Source organism: Sorex fumeus, unplaced genomic scaffold, assembly GCF_029834395.1.
Source record: "Sorex fumeus unplaced genomic scaffold, SorFum_2.1 ptg000008l, whole genome shotgun sequence".
NCBI lineage: Eukaryota > Metazoa > Chordata > Mammalia > Eulipotyphla > Soricidae > Sorex > Sorex fumeus.
This window is the reverse complement of record NW_026606065.1, coordinates 2,738,528-2,755,372: the sequence shown is the minus strand read 5'-3', so window position 1 is coordinate 2,755,372 and position 16,845 is coordinate 2,738,528. Positions and strand designations below refer to the sequence as shown.

At 43.2% G+C, this 16,845-nt stretch overlaps 1 protein-coding gene and 1 pseudogene across 1 annotated transcript in view; one reads left to right on the top strand and one right to left on the bottom strand.

Annotated features, from left to right (window-relative positions):
• Nucleotides 1-16,845, bottom strand: part of UBE3D (ubiquitin protein ligase E3D) — a 155,989-nt gene that overhangs the window by 38,949 nt on the left and 100,195 nt on the right. The gene's annotated exons all lie outside the window — the stretch shown is intronic.
• On the top strand, nucleotides 12,711-12,831 carry LOC130019532 (uncharacterized; annotated as a pseudogene).

Sequence of the window (16,845 nt, the reverse complement as noted above, 5' to 3'; positions counted from 1 at the left end):
GAAGTTATGAAATTTGCTTCTGAGTGGATGGTCACGGAGAGTACCATGCTAAGTAGAATGTGTCAGAAAGAGAGGCAGACATGGAATGACTGCACTCATTTGTGGAATATAAAATAACATAATACGACTCACAACCGAGGACAGTAGACACAAGGGCCAGGACACAGTTGGATGCTTATCTCATTAGCCGGGGGAGAAAGCAAACAGAATAGAGAAGAAGTCAATGATGGTTGGAGGAATCGTTTGGGATGGGAGAAGTGTGCTGAAAGTCGATCAAGGACCAACTGTGATGGCCTCTCAGTATCTACATTACAAACCATAATGCCCCAAAGTAGAGAGAGAATGGGGGAAATCGTCTGCCATAGAGGCAGAGGGAGGTTGGGGAAGGGGGGTATATTGGGGAGACTGGTGGTGGGGAATGTGCACTGGTGGAGGGATGGGGGTTTGATCGTTGTAGAACAGAAACTCAAACCTGAAAGCTTTGTAACTGTATCTCATGGTGATTCAATTAAAAAAACATCTTCCTGAACTAAATAAAGTAAGAAATAAACTTTTAAACTCTAAGACAAACTAGTGGTTATGAAAAAGAGAGGGGAAAAAGAGGGTTGAGAAACAGAAACAAAAGAGTACACAGGTGAGGAAAATCATTGAATTTTTACCCAAATGTGTAATGTGTATACCTGCTGATTTTCAATGGTGCGCACCAAAACTTGCGTAATGCAATATTACTTAATAGAAATGACAATGATCTTCCCTTAACCATCCCATACAGTACAACACGCCTGCCACCAGTGCCTGTACCTGCTGAAATTAATTTGAAAGCATCTAGCTTGCCTGCTTGCTCGCTTCTTTCTTCCCTCTCTCCCAACCTCCCTCCTCCCTCCGACCCGCTATCCCTCCCTGCGCTCATTCTAGGCTCTGTGCTCAGAGGTCACTCAAGCAGTGCTCGGGGGACTGTGCTGATACACTGTGCTAAGGATTGAACTGGGGTTCGCCACGCCCTAGGAAAGCACCTCGGTCCCTGGACGGTCTCTTCAGCCCCCTTCATTCCTTTTGAGTCTTTATTTCTTAGAAGAATCCCTGTGTCACATAAAAGTGCATAAATCATAAACTTTTCTCCTATTAATCTCTCCTGCAGCAGTTTAATCCTAGGATCATGGAGAAAACTCAAAGTGGAGGTGAAAACTGCAAGTCTGTCTCTATATTATATTCATTTTCATAATCCTATCTCCCTTCAAACCCCTTATTAAATTTTAATTAAAGGCTGTTTTCACTTGGGCACTTTTTATTCATTTTTGAAGATAATTCTGTCTTCTCTACTTCTTTCCTGAGTTCAATCAACTGCTTTTAAAAATCTTCCTGGTTTTTGTACATTTGGTATTTCTGATTCGGGGCAGCTTTTTGTAGTCTCAGATGCCCATTTATGTGTCCTTAATTCTGTCTGGAGTGTGAACTTACACTTTCATTTTGCTTAATGGTTTGTTTTGTCGGGAAGAATTTTCCTTAGTTGATGTTTGTGATGCTTTTGTGCTACAAAAATTTCTCAGTCGACTTTACTTTCTTTTTGCTCATTTTTATGGTACTGTCGTGCTTTATACTTAGTACACCCTCAAATATATGGGCGATCACTCAAGCAGAAAACTACAAGTCAATCAATAATATGTAGGGAAATTCAAACAGCAATCGGTTTCTCTGAAAACAAAAGCTCAGGTCCAGATAGGTTCACTAGCTAGTTTTATAGCCCATCTTATCAACTCTACTCTGTATGTTCTTCTGGACAATCAGACAGGACTCCTTTCTAAAAGCTTCTATGAAGTAACATTCCACGAATACTCAAAATAGAAATAAGAAAAGAAAATGAAAGGTCATTATCCCTGACGAACATAACGGTGTTGTTGAACAACAAAACCTTAGCGGAACTGAATTCAGCAACAAATTTGATCCGATTCAGGATCAAATGGAATTTTGTTCTAGGGACTCTTTACTTCTGGTTCAATATACACACGTCAAATTATGTAATTTGCCATATCAACAAAAGAAAAGATCAAAATCATATGAACATATATTTAATTGACACAGTAAGCTTTTGACAAGACTCAACACTCATTAGTGATTAAAAAAAAAAAGCTTTCAACAAAATAGCAGTAGAAGGAACCTATCTCAAGAAATAAAGTTTTTTTTTGTTTTAATTCTTTCTTGTTTTTTAAACAAAACACTACCCTGAAGTACAGGTACGTGGCAAGGATGTCTGCTTTCTTCACTGTTGTTCAACTTGATATTGGAAGCTCTAGCCACAGCATTAGGAAAGACAAACAAATAAAAAGAATTCAAAATGGAAAAGAAGTTAGACCATAATTTGCAGATGCCATGATAGTGTATATGAGAAGACCTTAAAGACTCCACTAAAATATACACACAACGGAATACTATGCAGCTGCGTGGAAAGACGAAATGATGCGATTTGCTGCAACTTGGAAGGAACAGGTGAGCATCATGTAAGACAAAAGAAGGAGGAGAAGGCCGAATACTGGATAATCTTTCTTCCCTGTGGCATACAGAGAAACAAAACAAGAGGCAATAATGAACAATGACAGACTCTCAGTCTTGCTTCACAAAAATAACTACCAAGTAGTGGGCATGCCTGGGGTGACAGGGACAGCCCATATTGTTTTAAAAGTGCACTTACTCACGTGACACATAAGTAAAAGCGAATATGATATTTAACAACAACAAACCCTTGGACTTTGGATACGAAACAGGGTGGGGAAGGAAAACGGGAAGAGATAAACTGGAAGCGGCAATCGTAAGCTGTAGAAGAGGGTATAAATGCAAGCACGATTGCAACTGCCTGGCCTCAAATATAATTTAAAAAAAAAAAAAGAACAGTATGGCGGGGGGGGGGGGGGGGGACCAGGGGCACAGGTGGAGGGTGAAGGCCACGTATTTTTTTAAAAAATCCCTTCCCTTTACTTAGTGCTTTGATCTGATTGGACATGATTCCAGGATTTTATGTTTCAGGCAGGAAACAATCTTTCTACTTGCTATTCCAAATCACCCTTGAGCAATCTTGTCAGTCGTTCTCACCTGCTGCTTCTGCTGTATTCTTGGTCTGCTCTTAGACCCGAATCCTTGTGGAAATAGGGAAGAGAGCAGAACTAGAAAATTTGGGGGCCAGAGAAAGAATCCAGTGTGTAAGGCTCTTCCCTTGTTAGTTTCCAACCGGACGCCCTGCTCGCGGCCAGGTGTGATCTCTGAGCACAGAGCCAGGAGTAAGACCTGAGCACTAATGGTGTGTCCCCCAACCCTCACCACCTGACATCAAAATAAAAGGAACTGAGCCTGTCATTCGTTGTTGTTCTTGTCTGTTTGTTTTCTATTAAGTGGCACTTTATATTTTCAGCACTGTCAAAGGGCAAAGGCATTTTCTGGGAAATCCTCCATAGCTGAAAAGTTGTTTCACTTTTTTTTTTTTTTTCACTTTGGGAGACTTGGCGATGGATTATTAAATTGCAGTTTCTGTGTTCTGCTCCTTGGAAGTGTATATGGGCCATATTTAGACTCTAGGACACTTACCAGCGGATGGGGAGGACAGGGGTACTAATTGCTTATTTTAAATAGCCAGTTAAAGCTGAAAGAAAAAAAAAAACAGGGCTCCAGATGACTGTAGCCAAGAATGCAGCAAAAGGAAAAGAGAAACCTTTCATTTTGTACGTCCAGGGTCAAACTCAGGCTGTGCCTTCTTGACACCTGATAATGAGCAGGTTTTGGTTTTTCAGAGGCTAGGGAAGAACAAACAGCCTGGTTTACAAAACTGATCAAAAAAACAACAGCAATGTATTATAATCAGACTAGAGCTCTCCTGGCCTTCAATATTATGAAATAAAACTAGCAATCTATTGGGGGACAAAATGTAATAAACTCTTGAATACCAAAGAAAAGTTAACTTTAAATAAAAAATTTTTAAAAATACCCTAGATATCAAATACTAATTTATAACCTGAATTACCTTTACAAGGTTAAAATTAAGAACAACTGAGTTAAGAAAAACAAAAATACAGTGAATGGTTGAGCTAGCTTTACTGTCATTAAACATAATTTCCTTTCCATTTCACAAAATTCTAAAAATAAAAACAAAGACGCAGCCCATTTGCTTCTGGAAACCACTGGGCAATTTGTGACCTGGACCACTGACAGAATTTAGCAGACAACTGAAAATTGGGGGACATTTAATTCTATTATGACCTAAGGTATTTTATTCTCTCACCATGCCACCTACCCATCCTGAACAAATTTGACTCTAAAAATAGGATAGTAGTGGTAAAACGTGATGCAATCGCATTAATCGTAGAAATTTCCACACTGTGCACTTAGTATTTACAAAGTACTTTTCAGTGGTAGGTAGCTGTTATTCTCCTAAGCCATGAAAACAGACATGTTTAAAGCACACAGAGCCATGATGCAGTGAATAACTTTGAAGACTTCGAATATGTGGTAAAGACAGATTAAGAAACACAAAATAGGAAAAGTCCAAATCATCGCTACACTAAAAAATTCAACTAAACAGGAGGAAAGACCCTTGCCTTGCATGCAGCGACTCTGCCTGTAACCTTGGTTCAAATCCCAGGAGTGGTCCCCCAAGCACCAGCAAGGTCATTCCTGAGCACAGAGCGAGGAATAACTGAGCACCACCAGGTATATCCCTGTGCCCTAATAAGCACGTCTTGGACACAACGTCATGAGATCACGTTGGAGGCATGGTGAAACTGAAGTCAAAGTTAGGCTCAAAAAAAGATGAAGTCAAGAAATTTACATACAAATGGACTACATGGAAAGTATCACGCTAAGCGAACTGAGTCAGAAAGAGAGGGACAGACATAGAAGGATTGCTTTCACCTGGGGAACATAAAGTAACAAAATAGGAGATTAACACCCAAGAGTGGCCGAGATCAGTACCAGGAGGTTTGGCCCATGGCTTGGAGGCCAGCCACACATGCTAGGGGAAAAGGGAGCTCAGATAGAGAAGGGAGCACCAAAGAAAGGGTGTTGGGAGGATCCTCCCAGGATGGGAGAAGCATGCGGAAAGTAGACTATAGACTAAACATGAATGTCACCCATTGCCTCTTTTGCAAACCAAAACACCCAATAAGAGAGAGAGAACAAAAGGGAATGCCCTGCCACAGAGGCAGGGTGGGGTGGGGGGGATGGGGGTGGGAGGGATACTGGGACCCGTGGTGGTGGAGGATGGGCACTGGTGGAGGGATGGGTGTTTGATCATTGTACAATTGAAACCCAAGCACAAAAATCTGTAAGTCTACAACTGTACCTCTTGGTTTGTCACTAATAAAAATTAAAAAAAAAAAAAAGTAAAGCAAAAAAAAAAAAAGAAGAAAGGATAAAAGGGGACAAAAGAATATTGCTGCTGAGAATGACTTACCTAGAACTCCATGGAACAGCAAAGGAAAAAGGCAAGCTGCTACTGGATCAGCAAATAAACTTTAAGAAGCAGCCGAGAGTCACCACTGAGGGACTCAGTGCAGAAGAGGTCACGCAGAGAGAACTGCTGAAGCAATCAGGGGAGCAGGTGGGGCAAGTTGGGGGCGCATTAAAGAGGAGAAAGTCCCTTAAAGCAAATGCTTAGTTTCCTGGGGCTGGAGAGATGGTAGAAGAGTGAGTGCTTGCCTCGCATGCTACTGACATAGGTTCGATCTCTGGAACTCTCTAGTTCCCCAGGACCCACCGGGAGTGGTCCCTGAATACAGAGCCAGGAACAGCAAAGAGTGCCGTCAGGTCTGGCTCCCAAGTTAAAAAAAAACAAAAACCCAAAACGCAAATAAAAAGATCAGCTTGCAAATGAAAATTCCAGGATGCAATAAGAAATCAAATCCTCAGTGAGAGAGCCACAAATTCACAAGGAAGTAGAAACCAATTACAGGCAAGATCAAAATTACAAAACAAAACTAAAATCAGGGGCAGAAATGATTAATATGCTCAGAAAGATTTTGCAGTGGCATTACAGAAATTTAAAAGAAAAAAGGGCCTCGGGTCCATGGGTGGTGTAGAGAGTGGTCTAGCTAAATACCCAAAGAGCAGAGTCAACAACACTGAAAGCAGGAGAACCCAACCACAACAAACAAACTTGATAACGTGGGCACCATACACACGGGCTCATGCGGCTCCTGACCGGCCTGCTGTGTCAGCACCGCAGATGAGCTGGGCCTCCAGTTTCCATCGTGGGGTCGAATCCAGAACGAGAGGCAGAGCCGTTCCCTACAGCTTAGGCCCCAGCAGCCTCCACAACCAACCTGTGTCACACAAACAGGCTCCTACCTCAGGTCCTGAAGCACACGTCCTGTAAATGGCTACTTCAGTAACTACACGCTGTCCACGATTACGTTTTCTGTCAATTTGCGAAGGAAGAAAGCAACCCCTCAATTCAATCCCTCAGAATCTTTTGTGGGGATAACTACAAAGGCTCATGCCCCAGCACAGCAAGAACGCTAGAAAGCCAGGTGGGACAACACGTAAAAGCCCACCAAGCCCAATTAGCAAAAAACAGTGTTATCAGAGACGTAAACAATACCAGTAAATCTGCAAACCATGTTCAATGAGTTTAAAAAAAAAAAAACCCAATGGCACAGGTAGTCGGCAAAGCACAAGAAAGTATAAGTCTAAATGGGAAAAAAAAAAAAAAAGAAACAAAACCCTACAACAATCACAAATGACAGGAATAAAGAACAGGGTAGGTGATATTAAAAAGTTAATAGACGCTCTAAGTAGCCTAGCAGAAGGAGAGCAAGAGATCAAGAAGAAAAGGAGGAAACCACTTGAACACAACAGAAGGTGGAAAATTGTCTGAAAAATGAACAGGGAATGATGGAACGAGTTCAACAAGAACAATATAAGAATAACTGGAGTCCCTGAAGACGAGGAAAGCAAATTTGATGAAACAACAGTTAAAGAAATAATCAATAGCCATTTCCCAGAGTTAATAAACACAAGCACTGAGACCCAAGAGGCCCAGAGTACCAAGAAAAATAGATTCAACTAGGAAAACACCAAGACCCAGTGTACTCAAAATAGCAAAAGTCAAAGATAGAGACAATACTGAAAGCAGCAGGATCAAAAGAGGAACTTGAACACAAAGGAAGCCCATAAGATCCACAACAGATCTCTCAAAGGAGACTCTGAGCCAAAAGAGAACGAAGGGACACGAAATTTCAAGGAAACGAACATCTCACCACGAATACTCTATCCAGCGAGACAGCCATCCAGGCTTTGAAGCACTGATACAGAGGTTCCTGGACAGGTGACAGGTAATTCGCAGTCCTGAAATCAGTACTGCAGGAAGCTTTCAAAGGGCTTCTCTAAAGGACAGGACAAACTTTCCGACAGGTGGCACTGAGTGTGGCACTCACTCATGGTACATTTGCCCTCTACGAGACTAAAAGAGACATGTTTACTCTTAGCTTGCTAAATTACACATTTTCAATAATGAACTAACAAGTTATTTATATTGGTTATATCACTTCACAATCATTGAAAATAGATTTTTATTGATTTATTTTCTGATGGGAGCTGGAGCGACAGCACAGCGATAGGGCGTTTGCCTTGCGCGCAGCCAGGCCGGCCAAGCCAGGTTCGATTCCCCCACTCCCCTGGGAAAGCCCGGCAAGCTACCGAGAGTATCTCGCCCGCACGGCAGAGCCTGGCAAGCTCCCCATGACATATTCGATATGCCAAACACAGTAACAACAAAGTATCACGATGGAGACATTACTGGGCCCGCTCGAGCAAATCGATGAACAACGGGAGGACAGTGTTTATTTTGTTTTGTTTTGTTTGTATTTTCTGATAATTCCATTTTGCCACTAAGTTTTGTTGGAGAAAGTAATATGAGATAAATCTGCTAGATGCCTGCCATAGAGGCAGGCTGGGGGTTGGAAGGAACCTGGGAACTTTGGTTGAGGGAAGGAGACACTGGTGGTGGAACTGATGTTGGAATATTGCATATCTGAAAAAAAAAACTATCATGGAAAACTTTGTAAATTATGGTGTTTTAATAAAGATCAAAAGAAAAAAAATTGCCTGTTAAGAAGGCAGGCTGGGGGTTGGAGGTGGGAGGGAATATGGGTACATCGGTGAGGGAAGTTGACACTGGCAGTGGGACTAGTCCAAGGTGTGCCTGGCTTAACTCTTTTACAAACCACAACACTCAAAAGGAGAGAGAGAACAAAAGGGAATGCCCTGCCACAGAGGCGGGGTGGGATGGGGGGTGATGGGGGGTGGGAGGGATACTGGGACCCGTGGTGGTGGGAAATGGGCACTGGTGGAGGGATGGGTATTCAAAATAAATAAATTTAATAAAATAAAAAATAAATAAAAGTAAAAAACAAAACAAAACAAAGTGTGCCTGAAACTCGACTATGAATAGTTTTGGAAATCATAGCACCTTAATAAAAAATAACTCAAAAAAATTTAGAATAAAACTCAACAATGGGGATAAGCAGTAGAATGAGTAAACTGGAAAAACATCTACTCCTGAGGTATTTTAATTAAAGATTAAAAGGTCTAAAACTTCTAATAAGTCAAAAGAAGGATATGGGGGGGAGGTGACAGATTTCATCTATAATGGCTAACCTCTTTTCAGATCTAAGTAATGCTAAGACTTCTTAGATGGAGTGACTGAATACTAAATAGAATATATATTTTTAAAACTCGCACCTAAGAATCACCACAAAACTCAGCACACTAAGCAGAAAGATTATAAAAGACCAGCAGGAGCAAAAAGCGGGTAGACTGTCTTCAGATGAAGAGCAAACAATCTTAAAGCAGATGTCTCATAAACAGAAAGAGACAGCAGAAGGCAATGATGAAATGATTTTCAAACTGAAAAGGGTTCTGGAATTAAATTCCTGGTTTAGCCTGTATTTAAGACTCAATAAAAGAAACAAAGACATTTTTTGACCTAGAAAGACCCAAGAAAGTGTATCATTCACAGACTCTGAGTGAGAGGATTTGAGATGCAAAATAAATAAATTAAATAAATCATTGAAAGCATATCAATCGAAGTTATATGTAGTGAATTTCAATTCAATCAGTAGTAATGTATTTGTCCTTTGAAAGAAATTTTTAAAGTAAAACAACTTTACTTGAGAGTTAAAGGGAGAGGAAGAGAGAGGTGATGAATATATGTGCTCACACGAGAACACGGGCTTCTCCAGAGTGGAACAAAGTAAAGCGTACATTCCAGGCAGAGAAATGCTGGCTATGTCCCCAGAACGGGGAAACGCACCGCAAAGCTAGAACATCCACATGGCAGACAAACGTGGGCAGAAGAGGTCTGATGTATTTGTTCTTAAGTGAGCGAAAAAAGAGTGTATAAAAATCACGGGGTGAAGGGATGAATTCTTATTTTCAGGGAGCTAAAAAATGACACAGTACGTACCTGCTTAAGAGATAAAGATACATAAAATTAGATTTTATTGGAAAATTTCACATTTTGTACATTAAAAAAAAATTGAGTGGCCGTTTAATGGCCTTAAAGCTACTCTTCCAAATCAGTGTGACTTTTTAAAAGGAAAAATTATCAAAGACAGCAGCAGATAAATATATATATTTTTATATATATATATATTATATATATATATATATCGATTTGCTCGAGCAGGCCCAGTAACGTCTCCATTGTGAGACTTTGTTGTTACTGTGTCTGGCATATCGAATACGTCACGGGGAGCTTGCCAGGCCCTGCCGTGCGGGCGAGATACTCTCGGTAGCTTGCTGGGCTCTCTGAGAGGGGCGGAGGAATCGAACTCGGGTCGGTCATATTGGCTGCGTGCAACGCAAACGCCCTACCGCTGTGCTATGGCTCCAGCATATATATATATATATATATATATATATATATATACACATATATATATATATAGTGAGATAGCCCCCAAATCGTGCCCTAATACTCAAAGATGGTAGACTTAGAGTCCAAGTCATGATAATCAAAATAATCTAGGTCTATTGAGTGTATATCTTCTGCTTGCAGAGCTCTGATTTCTGCTAAAAATATTAGTATCTCTGGGGGTTCTGATGAAGAAGAGCATCTGGTGGTTCAAATGGTTAATGCCTGAACTGTTTATTGCTTTTACAAATGATTTTCAAGCTGAAGTTAAATGAGAAGAAAATAATTTATGGTGGGCAGGGAGACAGAAACATTGGGACTATGGACTGATACGGCTGTTTACAAAGATCTGCTTCCAGCTCTGCAGACAAGAACGGCACCGCTACCTAAACATGACTCATCTATTCTTTACTCCAATTTGGCCTGTGTTCTGTTATTACAGCTCTAAACTATACACCAGACGTCCTCCTGTAGGCTCCGCAGTAATCAAACTGCCTTAAATTATTGAGAGCTAACTGCTGAATCTTAACGACATGGAGGCATGTCGAAGCTACAGAAATAACTTTCCCTGCCGGCCTCACCTAAACGCATCTCGGCAACCATCACTCTCGACTTCTATCCTACAAAGCGGGGACAAGCTGGGGTATCAACATTCTATTGAACACTCGCTTTTGTTCTCTGGCCAGTCCTCATCCCCTGGCCTTCGAGGGGGTTGAGAATTCCTTAATTAAACACACTTGATTTTTTGAGCTGAAGGAATGGAAATTTGGAATCTAGGTAGGTAAATGACAAGAATCACCAGTTATAGGAATTATACAGCCAAGACCAGAACCCCAATCTCTGACTCTACAGTAGGGCGTTCCTCCACTCTGTCACAAGTGAGGACAAAATGGAAAACAAACAAAAAAACCCTTCATTCTTGTTCCTTGGACCTGGTCCTCCAGTGCATTCTAAATCTTCTCTGTTACTGAAGCAAATTAGTCGTTCCTATAAGGGCCCAAGAGTGGTTCACAGTCAAAGCTTGGGATTGTCTTCTCCTAATCCATCATTCCCTTGAAAACTGGCATCCTTCCCAGTCTGTTGTCTCTCTCTCTAGCCAATAAAACTCCTGTGGATAACAGAGCAGCCATGGCAAAAGTGAGTTCAGTCATTTCAGTCTCCATCCCATTTTGTTTCTAAAAGCAGAGATAAATCTTTAGCCTTCATTTCAGAGAAGCAAGACCACCATCAGGAAGCCATTTATTTGACTGAACACAGCCACGTTTGGCACGTGTGATGGAACCAGGTCCTTTGGATCATATCTCCAGGTGACAGGAGAGACATATTTTAAAGAACCTTCGGGGAGTAGCCATAGAAATAAAATATTTTATTTGCATAAAATAAATGCAAAAGCAAAAACTACTGGAAAATTTCTAAGCCACAAACCTTTCTATGTAATCAAGACCCCAGAGTCAAAAACAAAGGATCATTGTATAACTGAAACCCACGCACAAAAATTTGTAAGTCTATAACTGTACCTCGTGGTGTTTCACTAATAAAAAAAAATTAATAAAAAAAAAAGGATGAAATCAGAGTAGAGAGTAAAAGAAGAGCAAGGCAAAGTCTGTCCAGAGAAGATTCCAGATTTCTTCCTCTTCCTCTTCTTGGACACAGGGCTCACCTGATAATGTTTTCCTCTGTCTCATCTCCCATGAAGGAATGACGAGGTCTCTCCCGAAGAAAGAGTCAAAGGTGGGACAACACTAACCTTCTCATTCCTGACCCTCCTTTCCTGCTGTGAGGAAAAGGTTATGATGAAGTCTCTGACATTTGAGAGTAAAATATAATCTGCACCCTCGCTTCCAAAACTGTAGGTTGTGACCCCATTTAAAAAGTCATCTTAGGGGCTGGAGCAATAGCACAGCGGGTAGGGCGTTTGCCTTGCACGCGACTGACCGGGGTTTGATTCCCAGCATCCCATATGGTGCCCTGAGCACCGCCAGGAGTAATTCCTGAGTGCATGAGCCAGGAGTGACCCCTGTGCATTGCTGGGTGTGACCAAAAAAGCAAAAACAAACAAACAAATAAACAAAACAAACAAAAAAGTCATCTTAAAATAAACTTTGCTGTCACTTATTATCCGTAAATATTTGATATACTGTATCACAATCACACAAATCACAAATCATCCTGTTAATCGTCGATTGCCTGGAGCAGGCCCCAGTAACGTCTCCATCATCCTAGCCCTGAGATTATATTCAAGGCTCTTTAGGAGAATGAGACCCATCATTGTTACTGGTATTTGGCATATTGGGTACGCCACGGGGAGTTTGCCAGACTCTGCCCTGTGGGCAGGCTACATTCGGTAACCTGCCAGTTTGTCCAAAGCAGGAATGAGATATTAAGATGTCATATTAAGATCATATTAAGAAGATGCTCGGCCCCAATCCGAGTAGGCTTGGAGATCTCGGCCCCGGAACCTGCGTGGCTTTGTCCCTCTGCCAGTACCTTCAGGTGTGCGGAGAGTGGTCTCAGCATGGTGGTGGCAGGTCCTGGAGGTCTTCGGCTGCCGGGGCCCTGGTCAGGGCGGGGAGGAAAGCTCAACCCGCTCCCCTCCACGGGGCCCAGTGACAAGGACAGTCAGGCGCGGGGGCAGGAGACTGCACTGTTCTCTTCCTGGCGCCGTGTAATCCCATCAACGGCCAAGACTCAGAGACTACAAAAACCAGCTCCCGGATATACTGTATACCTACGTTATACTTCTGTATTCCTGGGGTCACATAAAATTCTTTGAAAAGGGTTCCAAATGGAAAGAGCTTAAGAAATCCTGACTGACGCAAAGAGCTTCTGCTGTAGGGCAGCTTACTTGCTCTATGTGTGGGACCGACATCAAGAGGTCTTGGAGGCGTAATTTTTTAGCAGTTAGGTAGCTGGAAATCATCAGTCCCGGTGCCCCAAAAGGAAAAAAAAAAAAAGAAGAAACCCTGGTCTACCCGATATGGTTTTATCAACACTTTTTTTCAGCTAACGATTCAAAATAATTAAAAGAAATAAAGAAAGACCCAGGGCTGAGGGGGTCGGCATGACACGCACAGGCCTCGCATACATGTGGCCCCAGGTCCAATCCCAGGATTTGTGTGATGCCCCCTGGGCAATGCCATGGCTCCCCTGGCGGCTTTGAATCGGCTAGACTAAGCCCTGAACTGCCAGGACTGCCCACACAGCTGCGCCTGGAATCCCCAGGAGGGGCCCTCTGCCCCTCGCAATGCTTGAGAGCCTTCCCCACCAACCCCAAAGAAACGGGTCCGAGTGCCTTTTGAAATAATGCCATTCAGCATTATGAATAATAATAATTATTCAGCATGGATGAAAGCATTCAGAACTTCTGCAAACAGACGAAAGGAAAAGTGTGCCTTTGCTTTAAGGGGACTTTGCAATTTAATCCAACTCACCCTCACTACAGAGAAAGAAGACTGGACCTATGGAGGTTGTCTGACTACACTGTAGTTCCAGGTCCATTTGAGCAAAGACAGAAGACTAGATCTTGGGTGTCCTGGGTCAGGGTGAGACACTGTCCTGCCCTCCACACCAGGCTGCTGAGAGGAGAGGAGAGAGGATTATCAAGCCTGCACGCCCCTGAGGGAAGGCACTACCCATCACCGAGAGGCTGTGGCATGTTAAACGTGACTACGCAATGCAGAAAAGTCAATTATAAATATATATACTACACACATTACACAGTAACAACAAGTCTCGCGATGGAGACGTTACTGGGCCCGCTGGAGCAAACCGATGAACAGGAGGACAGTCCTACAGTGCAGTGCTACGTTATATATAATTTATCTGTACGAGGATTCCACAAGACACCAGTGTACAAATGGGAGAGGTACTGGTTTAATAAAACAAAGCAAAACCAGATGCACGGACCAAGGATATAGCTCAAAGGGCTAGAGTGCAAGACTGGCATGTACTCATGCCCAAGTTTGATGCCAGGCTCTACACGCCCCAGCACTCTGGGTGTGGCCCCAGGGTTCCCTAAGAACCACTGAGTTCCAGCCAGCACACCGGCGAGCTCTAATGCTGAACTGTCAGGGCCAGAGAGCTGAATATACCTGGGAGTGACCCCGGGGCCCCTGAGCACTATCTGGGAGCAAACCAAGTACAAATTCAATGACAATGATTCTGTTCGCCTGAATAGTCAGGGATAGTGCTAAGTACAGGTTAATATGAGAAAAAAAAAAGATGAAATCAGAAGACAATGTTTGAGCCAGAAGACTGGGTGCTTATTCTAATTTGTTCTAGAAAAGCTTTTTCTCCTTTATATAAAGTTTTTACTTTAGCAGGAATATATCCTATTGCCACATATCTTGCCTTCATTCTTGGAAATACTGAACAGAAATACTAGTCGTGACACAGATTCCTGTAGATTGCCTCTAAAGGTTCTGAACCCCAAATCTCTCGAGTCTCATTCAGAAGTCTGAATTTCCAACACCCTTTCCCCACATGCTGACACGGAAGAACCAGCACGGTCCTTGGGCTGGAGAGATGGTACCATGATCCCCGGCATCCAGATAATTCCCTGGGCCCTACCAGAAATGACAGGAGTAAGACCTGTGCAGTCAGGTGTGGCCCCAAAACAAAATAAGACAAAACAAACCAAAACCCGTACGGTCCACAGAAAGCTCTGGCACCACAGAATGAGGCAAACCTGTCTGACGCCGAGTGTACCCCACAGACATTCAAAAGTTACGAGTGTGAGTGCCAGGCAAGGCCTCACAGCTCAGGCCCTGACAGCAGGTCTGCTTTCGGACCTCTGTCACAGAAGCCAGAGAGAACAAAAATTAAGCAGTTGGACTGATTTTAAAAACGTTTATCATGGGTATGCATTTTCTTCAGAATCAGGTGGGAAGGTGACTGACTTTTTAAAAAAAAGAAAGCAAAGACAAGACCCACGTTTTACTTTCTGAGTCTGTACCGTGCTCATTCTCGCGGGAAGGCCACACGGTGCCCCTCAGGCCTCACGACTCACGGCAGCTCCTCAGCGTCAGGACCCGTGCCAGAGGCCTCGGAGCTGCCCCGCGTGGCCTAGACCCCACACTGTTCGCTAGGGACAGGTATTTCTCATGCACAGGGCCGTTAGCGGGAAACTAAGTCAGGTGAGCACCGGCAGCTGAGCTGAGTGTCCGGGTGGCTGGCCTCGGGCTCTCTGAATGTTCTCTGCAGAGTGACAAAACAGTACAGAGCAACACGACAGGAGGTAGAGGAAGGGAGAATTCCGAGCAGAAAACGGAATGAAACTCAAGATTCTTTTTCCCACCCCCCTGACCAGAGTGGCCTGTGAGGGCAAAAAAAAAAAAAAAAAAAAAAACGAAGAAGGCGACATCCTTTTCACACTTAAATTGGCTGAGGCAATTCTCAGCAACGCGTTTGGAGGAGGAGTGACTATAGTCAGAGCGGTAATCACGGCTTTGGAGACTGCATTCTCTCCGTGTACTGAATAGCACTCCACTCCTTGTGATCTCTGCCCACAAGGGCCGGGGCATTAGCAGGGAAGGAGCTGATGCTGCCTCGGAACCCCAGGGGGTCACCGCTCTCCCTTCTCTCTTCTCTTGAATGAGCTCCTGGCGCAAGCAGGAAGCTGAGTGCAAGTACCAGGCAAGTACCTGCCCGCTCCGATGCAGGCCCCTCTGCCTGTGGGCGGCACCTGCAGCAGCCTGGCCATCTCCGCAGAACGGAGAGCAGTCTCCTCTCTCCTCCTAATGAGATCCTTGGACCGAAAGATCCCACAGGCCTCTGCCAGCGTCCGGGAAGGCCGTCGCTCTCCTTGCCAGGAGATGAAACAGAGAACAGAACACTGCCAGTAACTGAGCCCCACATCTTCAGTGAGGTCGATTTTAAACTGAAATATATTTGTTGTGGATATAAGCACATTAAAAAGAAAAAAAAAAAACCTCAGGAGAATTAACTGGAAATGGTAATGTTGGTGAGTCCCAAGATTTTAATTTTCCTTTACACTTTCCTGGTTTTCTTTTTATCATAAATGTGATTATCATTTTTATACTCCATAAAATTTTACTTTATTAGATAGTAATGGCTATAATTTACCAAGCGATGAACATAGCATACAATATATAATAAACCTATTATCTAGCGCACTATCTAAAAGTAGGTTAAAAAAAATAAAGACGTGGGGGGCGGGAACAATTATAATACAACGATAATACAGCACATAGGGTGAACGTCATGCAAATGACCAATCCCTCTTCAATTCTCAGAACTACAGAGCACATGGCCAGGAGAAAGCCCTGAATATTGCTGGGGTGGCCCTTGTTCCCGTTCCTCCCTCCCCCAAACCTCAAAAGACACGGAGACAGAAACTTTACTTTCTCTTCAAATTCTTAGTTACCACTCATCTATAAAATTTCCAGACCTGTTTCCTGGCTCTGGAATATATAGAGCATTCATAGCACTGCAGCACTGCCCCCCCGTTGTTCATCGATTTGCTCGAGTGGGCACCAGTAACGTCTCCACTGTGAGACTTGTTACTGTGTTTGGCTTATCGAATACGTCACGGGTCGCTTGCCAGGCTCTGCCATGCAGGCGAGATATTCTCGGTAGCTTGCCGGGCTCTCCGAGAGGGGCGGAGGAACCGAACTCGGTTCAGCTGGGTTGGCCGCTTGCAAGGCAAACACCCTACCCGCTGTGCTATCACTCCAGCCCTATAATTACCCTATCTTTCCACCAAAGTGCCCAATATCCTTCACCAATGGCCTTATGTTACTTCTAGTCCAATCTCTTCATTCCCCTCAGCCAACCCTTATCTCCCCCTTGTTAATCTCAGATTTGTCATCAAAATCAAGGGTTTGTCATCATTCAGGATTGCATATCCCCTTGTTTTGTTTCTCTGTATATTAAAGATGAGTGAGAAAATCTGGTATGCGTCTTCCTCCTTATGCCTTATTGGACTTAAC